At 37.4% G+C, this 20426-nt stretch overlaps 1 protein-coding gene across 4 annotated transcripts in view; it reads right to left on the bottom strand.

Annotated features, from left to right (window-relative positions):
* Nucleotides 1–18024, bottom strand: part of LOC136709764 (granule associated Rac and RHOG effector protein 1-like) — a 50476-nt gene extending 32452 nt beyond the window's left edge. For 3 of the 4 annotated variants that reach the window (XM_066685252.1, XM_066685253.1, XM_066685255.1), the window contains exon 1: nucleotides 17710–18007. The gene's annotated coding sequence lies outside the window, so the exon portion shown is untranslated. Of the gene's footprint in view, nucleotides 1–17709 lie in introns of all 4 variants that reach the window. The other variant, XM_066685254.1, reaches the window with a different exon arrangement.
* Between the last annotated feature and the right edge of the window lie 2402 nt (nucleotides 18025–20426).

Below are 20426 nucleotides of genomic sequence, written 5' to 3'. Positions count from 1 at the left end.
TAAAAGTTGTGCAGTGTAACCCCAGGTTAAGGCATGCCAAAGAACACTGACTTCATTCAAGCAACCACATGGAAGCACGCAAACATAGGTCAGCAGCAGTCCTTAAAATGCATTTCAAAATCGTGACAAATATCCACATGACAGTGTAAAAAGCTCTTCAGTCAGGCTAGACTATATCTTCCTATTTGTACTTGTTATTGCATTGTGGAAACATTTATTTTTTCATGGCTCTGAAACTTTAACATTTTAAAAGTGCATGTAATAAAAAGTAAATGTTGTTCATTCGATCTTATTTTATCTTATTAACAACACAGAACACTGCTTTAACAAAATAAAATCCGTAAGTATAGCAATATAAACATCTGGATTTATAGGCCCCTATCTAGTAGTTAAGATAGAGATGGTATCAGTACTCTGCATTGGCAGATACTTGAATTTTAAATATTGGTAGGAAAAAGTGGTATTGGTGTATCCCTAATATCAACACTGGTCCCATATTAACATTTCAATCACAAATCACAATCAGTTCAGAGGCTGAGTGTGTTCAGTAACAAAATTGAACTTGCACTTTTACCTACTACTGAACAATTGGAGGAATTATCAACTCTACTCATAATTCTGACAAATATTGCAATTACCATTTAATTTGCAATTATATTCTATAAACACAGGTCTAGGCCCATTTAATAATTTTGAATGCAGAGTGTCAAGTGGAATATAGGGGTGGTGGTTGTTGTCATGTACTCTGATTGGTCTTAGTGTGTTACAGAAGCTAATTTTATTAAATGAAAACCTGTAAAGACATTGTTCTTCATAATATATGCACAATATAGGCTATAATTAAATATAATAAAATCAAACCAAGTGTAATATAAAATTTAAATAGGATACATTTTCCATCTCTAACACTAACAGACATTTAAACACCTACAAGGAAAATCTTTCACATTAAACTAATTTTCAATTATAAAATTTTTACAGAATAATGTGTTTAAATGGAGAGGTCACCAAACTGTACTAGACTAAGGCCTTACAGAATGGACAACCCTGAATGAATGTAATTTAAGGTTGTTTGGTTACAGTCCATCTGAGCATCAATAGCCCTGTTGTGTGTGTATATATAAACACTGCCACCAGAGAGTGTGTGGATATATGAGCCGATGTAGTGCAGTACGATGCTCGTATCAATATTGATGTGCCTGGCTCTACTGGCTGCATTAGCATCCAAATAATATGAGATATATATATATATATATATATATATATATATATATATATATATATATATATATATATATATATATATATATATATATATATATATATATATATGGCTGGATGCCGGTCTGATTTAGTGTGGCTCCTGCAGTAGAAATCTCTCTAGGCTAATGTTAGCTCTCGCCTGCTCCACTTGGAAAAGGAGCTGGTGTGGATTTCTTGGAGCAACCTCATTGTCGCCAGCTACAAAACACTATCCGTCCCTCAGCCAGGGGCACAACTGACACATGCTGCTTCTCAGCAACATCATCATTAAACCGTTCGATCAGTTAATGGAATATAGGACGATATTGAAGTGTAATTAACGCAACACTCCACTCTGCTCTTTTTTTTTTTTTCCTCCACTTTAACATGGATCAAATAAATCAGCTAGTATACACTGATCAACTTAATCAAACACAAAGCTACAACATATTTACTGCTTGATAAAAATATTTTTGTTCCACAGGATTACTCTACAAAAGAGGTCTCTCTGACCTTGATCACTCTGATTAAACAGTGAGTGACATGCACCAGTCCCAACTATATTTGATCAGCTGACTTCACCAAAATCAGTCTAGGGTGATCCATTCTTTCCTTTTTTGCTTTCTAATAGAGCTTTGTCAACAAGTGAAAATCCTCTGTATTTTGCATATTGCAATATATAATGCAGTAAAAAAGAGATTGCAATATCTGTTTAATCCAATATCACAGACACATTAAAAACACAGAAATTATTTCAGAATAATTTGATTTAATGCCGGGGGTGAAATGCTGAATAAACCCCTTACAGCACCCTGTATCATTACAAGTAAATGATTAACTTAAAAAAAAAAAAAAAAAAAAAATTTCCTATACCTTCTGAAAGTACTAGGGCTTTCCCGATTAAAAAGAGCAGCAGCTTGGATGAAGGCAATTTTTTCTTAATGCGTGATGTTCAGTGTCAAGCAGATACACTGCACTGATTTTAATAGATATAATGTACTTGAAGTGTGCGCTGTGTAACAGTATTGGAAAATCTAAGTAGCGGACTGGGACTTGGTATCGGCACATACGCAATATTAAAAGACTTGGATTGGGATCAGGGGCAAAAAAAAAAAAATCATCGGGAGACACACAAATAGTGCATGCGCACACACACCAGAGTTAACAATCTCTCAGGACTGTCCTGAACATCTGGTGCCAATGAAGTGAAGGAATGCTTTTCTCTCACCGTGTGTCTGGGTGGCTTCCCTGAGAGCCTAGCTCTGAAGTTAGCGAAGGTAAAACACACAGGGCTGAGAACCAGAGCTTGAAGAGTGCATTCCTTCTTACAACACTAACACAGCCTCAAAAAAGAGCAGATACTACAAATGCCCTTTTGACCGAAAACACAGATGGAACATTCAGTCCAATTGCTTAATTGTATCCAAATTGTTCCGTTGTACTCCTTGGAACCATCCACATCTAGAAAAAAAAAATCTACATCTCCAACAGTCAAGCTTATATATATACACACACATACATATACACATACATATACATATACATATATATATATATATATATATATATATATATATATATATATATATATATATACACACATACATATATATATACATACATATACACATATATATATGTATGTATGTATGTATGTATACACACACCTTTCTAGAAACCCAAGCACGCTTTACAATCAACAATGCGCAGAACACCATTCCACCCACACACAGAGGAAGTGGCAGCCAAATGTATACAGTGTACTCTCAATCAGGAACGACTATCCACCTGGAGGACTGAATAGAGCACTAGGGTTTCACCCAGGATATCTATCCATATCTTGGCATACACACGTTCACTCACACATTCATTCACATACACACTCATTCATTCACAAACCAGAACAAATATTGGAGAAGCCAATATACCCATCCTCCATGTTTTTGGACTGCTGAAATCCTAAGACCCCAGAAGAAACCCACACAGACATACTGAACATGGAAACTCCACCCAAAGAGGATTTTTTTTAAAACAGTAACACTGAGAGACAGCACAGGAACCAGCCCTATCACCTAAGCAATATTTATCCAAAATAATCAAGCACAGTTAAATACATACATATCACCTCATAAAATGTTTGTATGTAATAAACTTGTCCAGTCACTAGTTACCCAGCAGTATTGTGAGTATTATGTACTGTGCAGTAAGTAGAGTATGTTATACTGTGAAAGAAGGAGAGAGAGGGAAAAAAATAAATACATTTATTAAAAAAAAACCCACACACAACTGTCTAGTCATGTGTAATTCTTCTTCTGCTGAGAGAAACTCACAGTGGATCTGACTAACTGGAGATACATGTTCAGCTAAATTCCAAGCATATTCTTCTGTCAGAGTTCAGTTCATTATCCAACCAGACACAACGGCAGCCCTGGAGGCCTGAGAGTACAAATCAGCTTCAGCAGAGGGAAAAGAAAATCAGCAACAAATATAACCACACAATCTTCACACTGACTTAATGAACTTAACACTTCAGGCATATACAAGGTCATCATGCGGTTTCTGAGAACACAGAGAGGAATGTAGCATCTAAGGGGTCGATATTTCCTCTTGCTCATGTGATTTCACACTGTGGCCACCCATTATGCAAAGATTGTGGTCTGAATGACTATTTGATTGGAGATATTTTTGTTTATTATTCATTTCAAATCATTGAATCATTTATTCAAATCATGACTGTAGCTTAAATTTACGTACATTCAGAAACAGATTTTGAACTTCACCTTTGAGTTTCCACCTCAACACATTACTAAAGTAAACTTGCAAAATGGCAATTTTGTTTTTTTATTTACTGATTTCATTGAGAGCGGCACGGTGGCGCAGCAGGTAGTGTTGCAGTCACACAGCTCCAGGGGCCTGGAGGTTGTGGATTCGATTACTGCTCCGGGTGACTGTCTGTGAGGAGTTTGGTGTGTTCTCCACGTGTCCGTGTGGGTTTCCTCCCACAGTCCAAAAACACACGTTGGTAGGTGGATTGGCCACTTAAAAGTGTGAGTGAATGTGTGTGTGTGTGTGTGTTGCCCTGTAAAGGACTGGCGCCCCCTCCAGGGTGTATTTCCGTCTTGCGCCCAATGATTCCAGGTAGGTTCTGGACCCACCGCAACCCTGAACTGGATAAGCGGTTACAGATAATGAATGAATGAATGAATGATTTCATTGACATCTAATTTACTAAAGCATACCTTTAAGCACAGCGGCTGTGCTAGCAATAAAAGTAAATGGGATAATGATGGTAAAGACACACAAAAAACAACAACAACCCACACACAGGGTTCCGGGTCAAGCAGAAATACTAATCAAATTATGACTTTGAGTAGGATGTGATGACCTGTAGCCAGTTTCCAAGACAGGCACAGAGCAAGGACTCATTCTTTGCTGGGAGTAACTCATTCAGGAAACATGGCTACAGCTGTCAACACAAGCACTGTTACAGTGTAATGGTCTACTAGGAATTTGTAATGTCCATGAGCATTTGGTCATCTTCAACATGTTTAAGTATGGAAGTATTTATGGACTTTCCCAGCAAGAGCAGACAGGGCAGAGGTCAAGGGGAGGAAAGAACGTGTGGCAAAAAGCAGCTGTCTCTTACAGTCTACTGCCACATAGAACATAATAACAGTTCACACTCACACACTCCAATTGTGCTCCATGTAATAACTGCACCACAAACCAATTACAACACCACAAGATTGGAGCGGCCTTTGTAAATTTAGCACTAGGGTTTGGTGGTATAACATCAATACAGTATACCACAGGATTTAAAAATGTGGATGTGATGAGGATCAAAAACAGGGCAGTATTTATGACGTGTGTGGTATGTTTTTCAGTACAAGGCCAAAGAGTTAATTCATGTGCATTTAAGAGGGCTCACAAAGCACTTCACTCCACTTAACTGGCATGCCCCCAAATACATAGGAATTACTACTATTTCCTAAAGTGATAATCAGTGATCACACAGAGCTAAAATTTAAGGGAAGGTTTTGTTTTTATGTCTGATCTTATATATCCACATCCATCCAATACGGCTTAGCTCTGCTCAGTTCCATCCTCAAGCACTACAACATTCAAGAAACTCCAAAACTAACACACAAACATAAATAACACAACAACAATTCAGCTGTGGACTAGACTGCAGTTGTGGATCATGAGTGGAGCGCATGAACTAGCCTCGAGACGAGCGTAACCTCCTGACTCCAACAGCTTCGCATTCAGAGCTTCAGCAGACGCCTCAAACAGCAGGCTCCATTTCAGCAGTGGGCCAAAAGCGAACACAGCTCACATTTCAAACTCACGTGGCGTATTTGCAGTCCTCGGATGTTTCAGTCACTCAGCTCCCTGAGTGAGGCCTGTTGTGGTTAAAAAGTTCTCTTTAGTGTCTGGCAGACGCACAGGACAATAATACAAACCTCATAGCTCAAATATATCCACAATATTGAGAGATCTATAGAAATCCAGGCTAGTAAAAAAAATCTGCATTTTTAGCATGAGTGTGTATATTTTGAGTGATTTTTCAGTAAACTGTTCATACCTAAACAAATAAATGGAGACCAATTATTTCTAAACTGACACAAATTTGATTTTTGCCTTAATGTGACAGAGATTAGAATATTTTTCAGGACAATGTCAAATGCAGTCTTTTCATATAAGATTGTAGTCACTTTCACATGTGGTCCTAGATCAGATACATATCAGATTCGTCAGCATGCAACGTGAATGAATGTGAATGTTTAGATTAGAGGTCATGTGTCTTTTTTCCAGTAAGCATGGCACTTGGTGCTGTTGTCATCAGCGAGAACGGGCAGCAGCATGAAAGCTGTATCTCAAATGGCCGTGCGCTTATTACATGAAACTACAACTTAACAGTAATGGGTTGACGGTTAGAAAGAGAGAGTCATGCAGGGGAAAACTAAAAAGCAATGAATGTGTGTTAGACATATTGTGCAGTACTTTGGTGTAGATGCAGTTATGTAACAACCTACATCATGCACTACAGAGGGCTTAAGGACCCATTTGGGACACAGCCACATAAAAATATCAATGTGCATACACATGCTATTTCAGGGACAGATTTGTTCACATGTCATGAATGAACTGTCAAAACAGCCAAATCCAATCAGAGCAAGAAAAATTGGCATTGTTTAATGACATCTGAAATGTGAATGCAGACTCAGAGAATGAAGTCACCTGTAAAATGAGAAGCTTCTTGTTGAGATGCCTAGTCAAATTTGGCAACAACAGTTTTTGAAGTGGGAAATACACTCCTAAGGAGCATGTGCAAAGGTCACAGCCTTCATGACCGGAACATTGTTGCATTTATTTTTGGAAGAAGCAAAGTAAGGATTCGTCTTCGTACCTACAAAAAAAGCTTAGAAGCAATGTATTGAGATTTCTAGTACAGTTCTAGCTAAATCCAATATTTGGATTAAGTTATATAATTACATGCCTCCAAATTTCAATAGCACTCTGATATGACTGTGCATCCCAAAAACTTCCTTGCAAACCTTAGAGTGATATTACCCGCAGAATGGACTGTTCATGTAACCTTGGCCTTAGAGTTAAACTGCATGATACAGCATTATTCACTGGTGATCTGGTTATATTTTTAGCATTACACATAATCCAACTTCAACTTTCGACTCTGGTCACGCTAGAGTTCAATCTTGCAGAGAATTTGCCCAAATTGCAAAACAAAGCTGTATCTCATGCACACATTTTCACAAGTCAGGAGAATACAAAAAAAATAACAATTGGGGAAATCTGTCATGCAAAGAAGTTAGCCAAGTAGACAGGCTTTTACAGGTTTCCTCGGAAACCAAACACCAAGATAGCCCCTTTACTCCCACCCAATCAACACACACACACCTCAAGTGCAGCCAAGCCAAGCATTTTTACACAGGTCAAACCTGGCCTTAAACTATGTCAAAAGGACCAAAAACAACCTTCCAAGAGGAACTTCAGGAAGTCATTTCTGCTATACTGCACTTTCTTAAGTAAGCACCATGTTCTGACTGCTAAAGAATAAAAAAAATGGGGGAGAAAAAACAAAATAAAATAAAAAATAAATAAATAATAATAATAGTCATACATTGGAATTTTGCAAGAAACACAGATTCATAAAATAAAGCAAATTCCTTATAACTCACTCAAATTCACTAGTCCAAAATTTTAGAATGCTTGCACAATCTAGTTCCAACTGTTGTTTTGGGTTAATGATGGGGCAACATATACATGTTTATTATATATTTATTTTTAAATAGGGTTGGGCCGTATAACGGTGATTCCGAATACTACCGCAGGATTATAAAATGTGGACAGTATCTCAAAATGAGGTTGGTATTTATGATGTATGTGTGGTGTGTCAAATTTCTGTTTAGTGTTATTAAGCACAAGGCCATAAAGTTAATTTATATGCAGAGCCACAGGGAGGGGACAGTGTGCAAGCTCACGGACTGGATGTTTCACACTCTGAAAAGGGTAGGAGGGAAAAAAAAAACACAGTTATGAGTTTAGTGATGAGCTTGAGTTAAAAGAGAGGAATGAATCAGAAAACCCCTCACTCAACTTTATGCTACATGTACAAGGCTTTATCCTCTACACTTAAGTGTTTTGAGCCTCAGTTCACTGGAAAATCATCTGCTATTAATCTGCTAAACCAAACCTGGGCATTGTACGGCCCTTTGATTGACTCTGACCGGCCCGTGTAACGTTAATTGGAAATGACAAAATAAACATATTTTCTTATTTTACCTGATGCATGGACTGAAGCTGCATTGCTTTTATTTTGAAGTTGTTTTTTATTTACGTACATGATGACGCAAAACGTATATTGAGGCATGAGCGTGTCACTAGCAAGTCACAAGACGACTTTAGCCCTCAGAAATGTCTGCTCATGCTAAAAAAGAAAGGTAGATGCCGAATGCAGGGTTTTCAACAAAAATTGGACTGCTAAGTATTTATTTACTGAAGTGAGAGGTAAAGCCGTGTGTTTAGTTTGCGGGGAGCAGATCGCCGTGTTTAAGGACTACAATTTGAGTCGGCATTACGAGACGAAACACGGGGAGAAATACAAGAACGTGACTGATGCTGAAAGGGCGCGGACATCGGAAGCTTTGCTAGTTAAACTGCAAAAGCAGCAAGGCGTTTTTTACCAAGCTTCTTTTTTTATTTTTATTTGCATGTTTAGCGTGTTTTTATGATGCCGTTTTAGTGATTAATTGCCTTTCCCATTGTTTTGTGAAATTCGCTTGAATAAATTACATTTTTTGGAAGGCAACCTCATGTTTTCATTGCTTAATTATAACATATACTCTTACCAGCTTGTCAAAACAATGCTATTTACTGCTTTTTACAACGAAGTACAGTTAATATTATGCAGAATTGAGATCAGCCTTTTGGCCGGCCCGCCACAATATTTTCTGTTTCTCATGTGGCCCCATGGAAAAAATAATTGCCCACCCCTGTGCTAAACCCCAAGTGCCTGTTAGCTGGCCAGCCATGTTTCTTAACAGCGTAGAACCATTTTATTTCACTTAAAGTATTCTGTTCCTCCAGCATCAGTAACTCAAATTTGGTTTCTCAGAAACAGGTCTTTTATTGTCAACGCGTGTGTCGGTCTGCACATTGGGGCTGCCCAGATTTGAACACTTTTCATTCACACATGTGGCTCACGCAGCCTGACAGTGCCCCTCCCACGGTAATACCATGTACTGTATTAATATTCAAGACAAAACCTCACAGGCCATGTAATTTGAGGAGGATCTAGAGTTTGGAGATATGACCAAAAATGTTATCACACATTTGCTATATTGATCATTCTGAAAATTTATCAAAATATAAGATTTTGTATCTTTGTTACATTTTTTAAAAACACATCCTTCTAATAAATGCAGACAGAATTCACAAAATGTTCATTACTATTTAACATTTATATTTTTATTATCAGAACGTAATATACACGAACAGTGTTCAAATTCAATTCACAAGGAAAGACTGCACTAAAATTATGTAAATAATTTTGATTAACTGCCCCAGATAATAATTAAAAATAAATGTACATTATTTAAAAGTATATGTATTTATTTTTTCCATACATAATCACTTAACATACATGTATTATATTCAGTTATGCTCTCACGTTCATACGGTCTTATACCTTCATTTACCATGATAGCACCAGTATACGCTTCTGATAGTGTACTGCATAAACAGGTTTTTTTCAATGGCAGTGTTAAAAGGGAATAGAAACGGGTGTTTATGGAACTCTACGAGCCAAAGCTTATTATTTCAAAGCAAAAATATATTCCAAAATAAATGAGATTTTATCACCCCAAACCAGGAACACCTATAAATTTACAGAAAATGTTTAAATGACCCCAGGGTGAATCAATTAGTCCCAAATCTCACAGAATTTTGTCAATTCTTTTTCAAAGCAGAAAGAAAATTTTAGCCTAAAAACATTTTTAAAATGGTTTCAAGAGTCTACACCCATTACAAATGCATGTTTCATTTCTGACTTTCAAGAAAACCACCCTTTAAAATTTTGGTTGAAAAAGAGTAATAGATCCTATAAGGAACCAAACATCAGCACACAAAACCTCTGACATACTACTAAATTATACAAAGGACAAGATAAATCAAGTCCAGAGAATAAAGCAGAGTAGAACATCAAATTTCTGCAGGTTGACTATGGTCATGACTTTACTTGTAAATAAATGTTGCATATTGACATGTATATTTGTACCACTGATATCAATACAGAGTTAATGATATTTTGTCCACATCATACAGCCCTGAGCACCAGTAAATATCACCAGTATTTTCTGCTGGGCTGAATGTGTACTTAATATTAGGGTTTATTTCACAGTCAGTTAACATGTACAGCATATAACTTAGCCAAGACACAGACCAAATTTCATGATTTAAGTCTAACCCATTGACCAAGGTATCATCCATTTGACTCAGCTGTCTTTCTATATGATTCAATGCACGCCTGCAAGTTATTATTCCATTTTTCCAAAATGCAAGTGCATAAAACATGAAAACCTTCCACTCAGAGAAGATAAGCCTTTCTGCTTCCAAAAGGCAACCTTCTGCTAGGTAATTACAACAAACGCTTGAGTTATGGGATCTGCATCAAGCAATAAATGGAAACACAGGAAATTATTTATAAACTAAAGAATTTTGGAAATCAAGATCTGACCCCCCCCACCCACCCCCATGTTTTATCACATTTTAAAATATCAAAAAAAAAATCCACTTACACAGATACACTCTATTATTTTTGTGTGTTTTACAAATTGTACCATAAAGAGTCTGGTTTGCAGGTGCTAAAGAAACTACAGAAGAAGCATCACATTCACAGAGCATTAAATAATATGTTATCACCTACAGAGCAATGCTCCCTGCTGATGAGGTATACTTGGTTTCCATAAAACACACAGAAACAGACATCCATCAGATAAAACTATGGTGTTAAGAACCCTGAACGTGAGTTCTTGGGAGGAAAATGGCTATTCGAAATTAACAAGTTTATGGTCCACACAATAGGTCCCCTACATGGGGATGGCCTTATTTGAGCGATCCAGGCTACTAGGTGTCAGTATTATCTCTGGGGAAAATGTTTGATCAATCCATTAAAGCTATTAAAAGTGTAGGAAGTTGGCATCCTCACTAGTGGAAATATGGAAGAAAATTTTGTAATGTGGGTTGTGCTGATTTATTTGCTGAGAGTACATGTTGGAGTGTTTATTTAAAAAGTAGATATGAAACTGTCTTCAATGTTAGTGAAGGAGATTTGGGTCAAACTTTTGGAACACAAAACTAAAAAAAAAGAAAAAAATTCCACTGCATGGAACTTAAGGCCATTTTAAACTTCTGCATTGACTCGATGCAGAGCCTATGCCGTGTGATCATTTATACTTCTAAGTGTCTGGTCACTCTGCAATTGCCCCTCCACATCACAAGGGCTGAATTTCAAACATCTTCCTCTATACTATATAGAACATAATGTAGTGGTGTAGTAGTGTTAATTTTATAAATCTTTAAAGTGCATTATTTAGGGAGTAGGTCATCGTTTGGAAAAGATTTTACATGATGTCCCAGGTAAGAAACAAATACAATACTGGCACACATTTCCTGCGTGGTCCCACTTCTTGTTGAGTTACTTTTAACGGGACGTCCATATCTTTCCTTTGTTCAACATTTTCAATTAATCCATGACGCCCACACCAACTCTGAGGAAATATAATGCTGTAAATTTGCTCTGTGTGTCTGTGTGTGAAGGAGAGGTGTTTTTTCTGTAGTTCTTCGGTTTAACATAAACAATGTCGGTTTGACTACTGACCAATCACAGTCATTGTGCTCTGCGTCAAAGTGACATGTAGTTACATCTGTGAAGCTGCTTTGTGACAACATCAGTTGTGAAAAGCGCTATATAAATAAATTTGATTTGATTTTATTTGATTTGTGGAGAGGTGCGCAGTAGGGTTTGCATTAGGGATGGACAATAATTCAATATTAATATATATTGCAATAAAATGTTTCAACAACTATGATATGATTTTTATATACACTTTCAGTATCTCAATATATATTTACAGCATCTGTCACTGACTGGCAGTCATTACATTACAATTGCAATCCCTTTTAAAGTTAATTTAAAAATATACATTTTTTAGTTTGATAGTAATGTCATGTTGATTTCACTTCTTTCACTGTTTTTCTGTGGCTTTTTTATTGTTCATATCGATATCAGAATGATATTTTATTGACTGGAAATTAAGAAATATATTGTGATATAAATTTTGGCATGTTGTCTATGGCGTGGTTCAACGCAGAAGTATAAATTGTGCTTTACTCAACTCAACTTGACTCTGCTCTTTGCTTTTCCACTAGCCAAACCTTGTACCTGATCCCAGGAAAAACTCGCAAATGTCCAATGTGTAAACAGTGCCTAATGTGGTTTTCAAAGCCTGCGTTTCCCGTTAGAGGTTGGGTTTTGTGGTAGCACCCGCTACCTTTCGTGGAGGAGTTGCGCTAGTAGAAAAAGCAACTTAGTAAAAGTGTGTTGAGCGAAGTCGAGTAGAGCCAATGACATTCAGTATAAAAACATCATAACTCTACAGTGCTGTGCAGAACTGCACTGTGAGCCAGGCAGATCTATTAATTTGCAATCAGTCCCTAATTATGCCCAACAACCCCCCGAAACTCGGCTTTTGCTTAGGTAGAAAACCCGCCCTGAAATTTGACAGGATTGACTCCTTAGGTCATTCATGACACACCATCTAGCATATAAACAACACCAGGCCATCGTATTAAACAACTTGATTTTCACTGGAGGGGGTCTTGAAGTCTATTCAAATAAGATTCTGACATGAGTCATGCATTAATGCCAGGTGTGAACAAGTTCACAGTCACACCTCTGCAATCAGGTTAGGGAAGCTAATCCAATAAGATTACTCATTTATTCCATGTTCCTTCCTTTTCCACTTTGCACAGAGGAAAATAAAAGAAATGTGAAACAAGAGGCAGAGCTCCTAATCTGGTCTTTGTTACAACACCCCCCACCCCAACTCGCCAGTCCCCCATGAAAAGATTCCATTGTGACAGAGAGAGAGAGAGAGAGAGAAATATTCCATGAACAACACTGGAATGCTTTGTTAGGCATGTCTATCTGCCTGCTGCCTTGACCGACAGCAGAGAACACACACACAAACACCCCTACACTACTTGACAAAAATCATCTTTCATTTGCTTAATTTAAAGTTAAAACAGTTGCAAACATTACTCACCGAGATCTGACATAAAGAAAGTGCAAAGCCATAGAGAAAAAGTGAAGGAAAATTATAATTACAAAAAATGTACAAAATGGGAGCTCTAACAACCTTGCAAAACTAGCAACTGACCCAATCAGATTAACCACACTAAAAGCTTTTCTCTTTTGGGGAGAGAAGAAAAAAAAAAAAATCAAGCCGCAATCTCTCTTCAGATATGAACACATCCACAGCTGGTTGTGTTCATCCATCCTCTGTAAGAATGCAATGGGACTGAAAGGATGTGGCACTGTCAAGAAGCATTAGTGAAAAAAGGAAATAGCCACAAAGAACAAAGCTTTCTTTAGAAATCCAAACTTCTAAAGAATATTTTGGATATGGTGTAAGATTTCATGGACTAATGAGTGCAAATTTGTAACTGAGACTATTTAGATCACAAGAATCGCGAAACACAACCGACATCTAATAGAGCTTTTCCACTGCATAATCCCTACTCTACTTGAGTCTACACAGCTGATTTTATCCTACCACAGCACTCCCTGAAATATAGCCGATGGCTTCGAAAAACACCGTCTCCAAGAGGAAACGCAGGCTTTGAAAACCACAACCACCAAGACGGTAACATTAAGCATCATATACTCATTGTGTATTTGCATGCTGTTTTTGTTTTTTGGGACTGAACACAGCTTAGCTGCACAGTTCATAAATATCAGTGTAATGTATTGTTCTTTGTTGCACTGTTCAGCTCTCGATGGAGTGTTTTGTCCACCACCAATCCAAAGACTGTTTGCATCTCTTAATAAAAAAAAAACGTTGTCATTTTATGAGCTGCCATTGTGTTGGATAAAAACAAATGTGATCACTAATGCACCTTAAAGACTTTACAAATGGCTAGTTAGTGCTGTATTTCTGAGTTTTGTCAGGACTGACAACTCTCTAAAGTCCCTACTCAGTTTGCTTGGAACCAAAAGTGAGCAAGTACTGAAAAAAAAACTACATGGTCCCAGGTACCAAATTTGTTTAATGGAAAAGCGAAATAAAAAACAAGTAGAGCCAGGTCGAGCTGAGTAAATGCAGTGGAACAGCACCATTAGATTCCTCTCTGGTCATTGGTGTTAATTTTGCTATCTGCACATATGCATATGATTCCTCTGAATACACAACGTTAGAGTAACATAACATGAAATATCAGGTCTGTCCCAAAACCTAGTGAGCTGCCTAGGTAGGCACTGACTACATAGACAGCTGTTTAAGTAGACAGCACTCTAACAGTCGTCCAGTTTATTGAGACGCATTAGTTAGAGAGCAATTGCATCACAGCTTGTTCCAGCCCAGCACCCACAACCGGTGTTTACTTACCTCAGCAACTAGCGTTGCCTCCACGTTTCAGCGCGGTGGATTCGACTCCTCCCGTTTTTATTGTGATTTGAATTATTTTGACTCTGGGACTAGTTCTGACATTGCATGATGGGACTGTCTTCGTGGCTGAGGAATGTTTCGGTACTGCCTTAAAATTCAGCCAGATTAAGATATCTTAGCAGACAGCATAATGAGGTATCTAAGAATTGAGACAGCCTATGTGTCGGGAGTGTACACACTATAATGTAAAATGCTCTCTAGTTAGACAGCTCACTATGTTTTGGGACAGACCCATTGTCATTGGTGTACAGTGATTGGGCAAAGACCAGTACACCAGTGCCAATATCTCATGTTATAGCATGAACTTCAAGTGTTTTACTTCAATTACACCACAGTTCCTGTATCACTGTTTATTGTTATATTTTAAAATAAAAATATCAGACAAAACAACCTGTTTGTTTATCAATATCCCACAATGTAAATTAGTTCTCAGTGTAAAGTGTTCTCTTAGATGCCCACTTGCTGTCTCGTAAGTACTGGTTTTATTTTTAGATTGTGTGTGTGTTTGGAGGAGTAATACTTTAAGACTTCATAATGTCACTATTTTGCAATACTGGTACACCTAACCCTTGTCAGCCAATCACAATGCAAGACTGGAACTGATTATAATATAGCACTGTATATATTCCTACTACACAATGTTAAAATTGTCAGTTTCACAGCTCATCTTTATCATAGCCTATCAAAATGAACAAAACACCGAGGCTGGATTTCATTTCATTCGAAACAACAAACCATCTGCAGCTAATCAGCGCAGGCAAATACATCTGAAAACCACATTTAGGAAAGTAACAAGAGAGGCAGTGATGCTTCAAACAAAAGCCTACATTCTTAACATCTACGGTCATATTCCTCCATTAAACTTCAGTCTAGTCCTACAAACGTTAATTCTCCACAGTAGCATGATAATACTTTACAACTCAGAACCAGGATCTTAACTCAGATCAGCTCTTTATCTCAGACTATGAAAATTATTAAAATCAGTGTCGCTTTTCTTTCTACGCTCTCCAAAACACAACTACATTTTATCCATTCCATGAATCTTCATAAATCTCAAAATATTAGAAATATAAAGCACATCTAAGTTTTCAGTGGGTCTGAGGTACTGTCAACTTGTCCTTGTTCAAAGAAAAAGCACACCACCTCCCAGACGCATTTAAAGGTCTGTTCTGTTTTTTCAGACTATTATTGCGCTGCCATCAATTGAGCAGCAAGTCACGATTTTTTCTTTCATTCCCAAACTGAAGGGACCCAAACAGGAAATACATTCCACATGACCTCAGAGAGAGCGTCGCCAAAAAGCCTAATTCGAGAGGCTCGCTACAATGGCCAAGAGCCTCTCGCTCAGTTTCCAGTGTAAAGAAGAACAAAACTTTCAGCTTTAGAGCCACAGCATGAGGATCTGTGAAGTTTTTACATCTGGGATTCTTCTGTGCGTACATTCACATTTTACCTCTGTTAATTTTTGAAGTTCTATATAACCTATCAGTGTGAAACTTCCAATGCTTTACATTAATCAATCAAGCAAGCAACGGTTCACAACAAGGATAGGTGTTTCTATCCAGATTTTTTGTCAGAGTTTATTGTTGAAGATATTTTAGAATGTGAAACCCTCAAAAAATTAAAATATGACTTTTCTGTTTCAAGCAACATTGAGTTGTGTGTACAGTGAGCGTCCTTTTAAAAATAAATAAATAAATAAATAAAAGAATCTACACACACCACAAAAGAATCTTGTATTCAGAGCTTGCACTGTATTTTCTATAAACAGGGTGAAAATGCATACTCTAACAGATACTAACCAAATCAAACAAGGTACATATAGACATACGCAATATAAATGTAATATAAATAAAATATAAACTAACGTTAAAACTTTTAAAAACTATACTCCAGTCAAATCATCAGGCTTCAATTCAATTCAGAAAAATAGACCTGCTAAACACTGCCTTTTCTACCAGTCACACTGTAAAAGCGTTCAGACTCACCCTCTAATCTGTCCATCTAAACTCCAGTAAAAGAAATTTAGAAACAATACAGGTACACTTGACATCCCCAAGTATCAAGACAGTCCTTGAATGAGTGAATTCAGTTTCTTTAATGTATTAAATTACTTTCATACAGCTAGTAGATAACTCTCCCTGAAAAGAAAATATGTCAATAGAACAGAGCTCTGGTGCATCCATGGCCAATGCTGTGTGTTAGAAGGGTATCATTCCCCCAGCAATGGCCTGTAGAATGTTTTTAGTGAATAGTAGAGCTCTATTCAATATTTTTGGGACCAGTTGGAAAGACGTCTGCGATCCAGAACAAATCAGCCAACATCATGAGTTAAACTCACAAATGTTCATGTGGCAGGGTGAAAACAAATCCTCACAGTGTAAAATGTAAAGTGTAAATCTCAAGAGTAAAGATTTCCCAGAAGCGAAGTAACTGTCACTGTAGTTAAGGTGGAACAAACCCCACGGCACTGGAGGAACAGTTGTCACCATAAGCAGAACAACATAGGACTTCTACCAACCAACTTAATTCTGGGCTTGTTTATTATCACAGATGTACAAAGCAGCGCTAACCAAGAAGGTAATCCACAAAGCAGCGTTTCTAGTTTAGCAAAGTAACTTTGACCCAAATTGCGGACTGTCGAGCAGCAATGTCCCACAGCTCTTTTCCTATTGGAAAAGGTTTATTTTGGGCTTAAGTTATCTAGATATGTGGCTTAATTTCCCGTTTCAGTTTCATCGAAACTCAAGCAGCAAACCAGTTACTTCAGTAAACTCCCCCAATGTTAGCTCTTTACAAACAGACCCCTTGCTTTTATATGAACTTTTTAAAACCTGGACTGCTCTTTTGAGACTGTGTACAAAGAGGAGCACAGTCTGAGACCTCCCTGAACATTTCAGTGTAACCCTAACAGTAGCAGAAATATATGGTGTGATTAAGTTAGAGACCCAGACACTACTAAACATCAGAGACAAACACGAGTTTTACTCGAGCTCCTAAAATCCGCAACTAAACTTACAACATCCTAAAGCTTTAGGATTCGCCAGCGTATCACTGGAATTCTCCGTTCCACCTTAAATGGTGCAGTAAATTAATGCAGTTTTTAAGGTGGACCGGAGAATTCCAACGACTAGCCAACTCTAGCCTCGTACTTTATTATTCCAGGCATTAAAACACCAAACAAGCTTAGGGGTTACTAGACACACGTTAGAAAACCTACCTTAAACTCCCCAACCGCATCAAATGTTCCGTTAAATCGCCTTCAAACCGAAACCCGTTCAGCAAAAATCCACCCAGCGCTCGGTGACATGCTAATACAGGCTAGCGTTAGCTCGCCGACTCGACACACGGTTTAAACATACACGGACAGAGACCAGAACACATCTGTGAGTCCTCGCTGAACACAGTCTGAGCTGACAAACACGATAAACATAGAGTGTACCGCGAATAAATCCGTGTATCTTTGAATTTAAAGCAGTGCTGATCACATCACTCACCAGCTGTGAGACCCACACCCTCCACACACACACACACACACACACTCTCTCTCTCTCTCTCTCTCTCTCTCTCTCACTCTGTCTCTGTCTCTCTCTCTCTCTCTCTCTCACACACACACACACACACACACACACACACACGCATACACAAATATACAGTCCAGGGACACGGCCCAGACTGATGCGCACTCCCTACCTAGTGCGCCTACAAGATGTTAACGTGAGGAGCCTCGCATCCGAACCCTGGAAAACCAAGCCTCATTCTGGATTTAGTGACGGCACACAGACATGTAGCGCATAATTAGAGACTATAGTCTATAGTCTAGTCTAAGTCTATATTTCATGGCTAACGTAGTGTCCTTTGCAGGTCTCATACAGTATTTTGGGACGCCCCCAACTCCGCGTATATACACAGACATACCTAATCTCAGCCTGTTGTGTCTCAAATTCTCAAATGGGTCGGTACATAATGAATCGTGAAACGGACTAATGAGACTCACTAAAGAAGATTTTGATTTAGTTTTTGACATTATAAAAATGTGTAAATTTGAAATTGTTTAAATGAAATTAATGTTTTGAAAAAAGGACAGACATTTATTTACACACTGGAAATCTTCCGAAGAGCCATGACTATATTATTATTACACTCATACACAAGGTGAGGTTTATAATAACATACTTTTGCAAATATTTTGTCTTTGATTGTTGTTAAACTGTCAATTCCGTGAACACTACAGTATACACTGCCCAAGAAAATACCTATCACAACAATAAGTGCAATACATTTAGGTGATCTCTCAGAATGATCACTTTAGGACAAATTAATATACACTTACCGTGCGCATTTACGTGGGGAGCAATGGGCCATTTGGAATCCAGCCTGAGACATTATATATGATTGTTTATTTGTTTTGTTTATCAGCTTAATTAAATTAATTATCTTTTGCATTTTATTATTATTATTATTATTATTATTATTATTATTATTATTATTAGTAGTAGTAGTAGTAGTGCGATTGTGTGTTTCTAACTTTCTAACGTTTTAAAATAAATCATGAATTATATGAAATTATTATATTTGGTATTATGTATAGCGATATTAAATGTTACATTTATTATTAAACAATAGAAATTTCAAATAAATACATAAAAAGCAAAGCAAATGTACTAAGTTATACATCTCCGAAATATATTTTTTATTATTGCTATAGTGTATTAGTATATTATAGTAGTGTATTAGTATATTATAAAGCTATTTTTATATTATATTGCTATTTTTAATTAAAAAAAAAAAGAGATCGCCTTTTTCTGTTTATCCTCAAGTGACCTGTTAAATTTTTATATTTGACATTATATAACATTTTAAAAACACATTGTGACAATAATTGTCACGTTTTTCTAAACTATATAGCGGCGTACTGGCCTGGGCTCTGTGCTGCCCTGCCCTCTGGCGGTCAGTCAGTAAAGTGACACTCCGGGAAGATGGAAATATATTTGTTCCAGTTTGTAGATCATTTTATTTTAGAAACTGACAGAAATTAAAAAGACAAGATTTTAGCGAATATTGAGGGCTTGAGTCTCTCTGTATGAAATTAAAAACCTTTGAATGACTTACAACAGATCTGTTTAAACATACTCCAGCGACCCCCTGCAGTGATAGGATTTCAGCAGAAGAAGGCAGTGCAGAGCTGTAGTGTACAGTACAGTGATCCAATGCTTCGGTGTGGGTTTGTGGGTGTGTGACCAAAAAAAATCACATTTGTAATCCACAATAATAATAATAATAATAATAATAATAATAATTTAATTTATTATTATTATTATTATTTTATTATTATGTGCAAATATATGCCATTGTACATCATACAACGAACGTCTTTTGCATTTGTCTTTTGATATTATCTGTGGTAGTGAACACTCACACACTAGTGCACTAGGGGCTGTGAACACACACCCAAAGCCGCAGGCAGCCACTCCTCAACCACAGCATTTGTGGGTTCAGTGCATTGCTCAAGGGCACCTTAGCTGTGGATTGAGGGAAGAGCACAGTGCTGTTCCTTCACCCCCACTGCCCACAGTTTTCCAATTTTCGGTTGTGGGAATCGAACCAATCATCTTTCAGTCCTAAGCCCTCTTTTCTAACAATTAGGCCTTGGCTCCCCATAATAATAATAGTTGTGGTTAGTGTGTGTAAGTGTTATGTCTATAAGGACTTTGTTATTTTAAGGTTAGGGTTAGGAGAGAAATTATAGTAGTATTTCTAGTAGAAATTATAGATAGAATCTTACCCTGCCGGAGCAGGTTGTCCTCCCCCACGCCCTGCACTCTGCTTACCTCATCAGGTTTTGACTTTTATTCTGAAGAAAGGTGCATTACGGAGGCAAATAGTTGTAAATTTGATTCATTATCTCAGTGAACACTTCCAATAAACATTGCATCT

This window comes from Hoplias malabaricus, chromosome 11, assembly GCF_029633855.1.
Source record: "Hoplias malabaricus isolate fHopMal1 chromosome 11, fHopMal1.hap1, whole genome shotgun sequence".
NCBI lineage: Eukaryota > Metazoa > Chordata > Actinopteri > Characiformes > Erythrinidae > Hoplias > Hoplias malabaricus.
The sequence above is the reverse complement of the archived record's forward strand: the minus strand, read 5'-3'. Positions and strand labels throughout refer to the sequence as shown.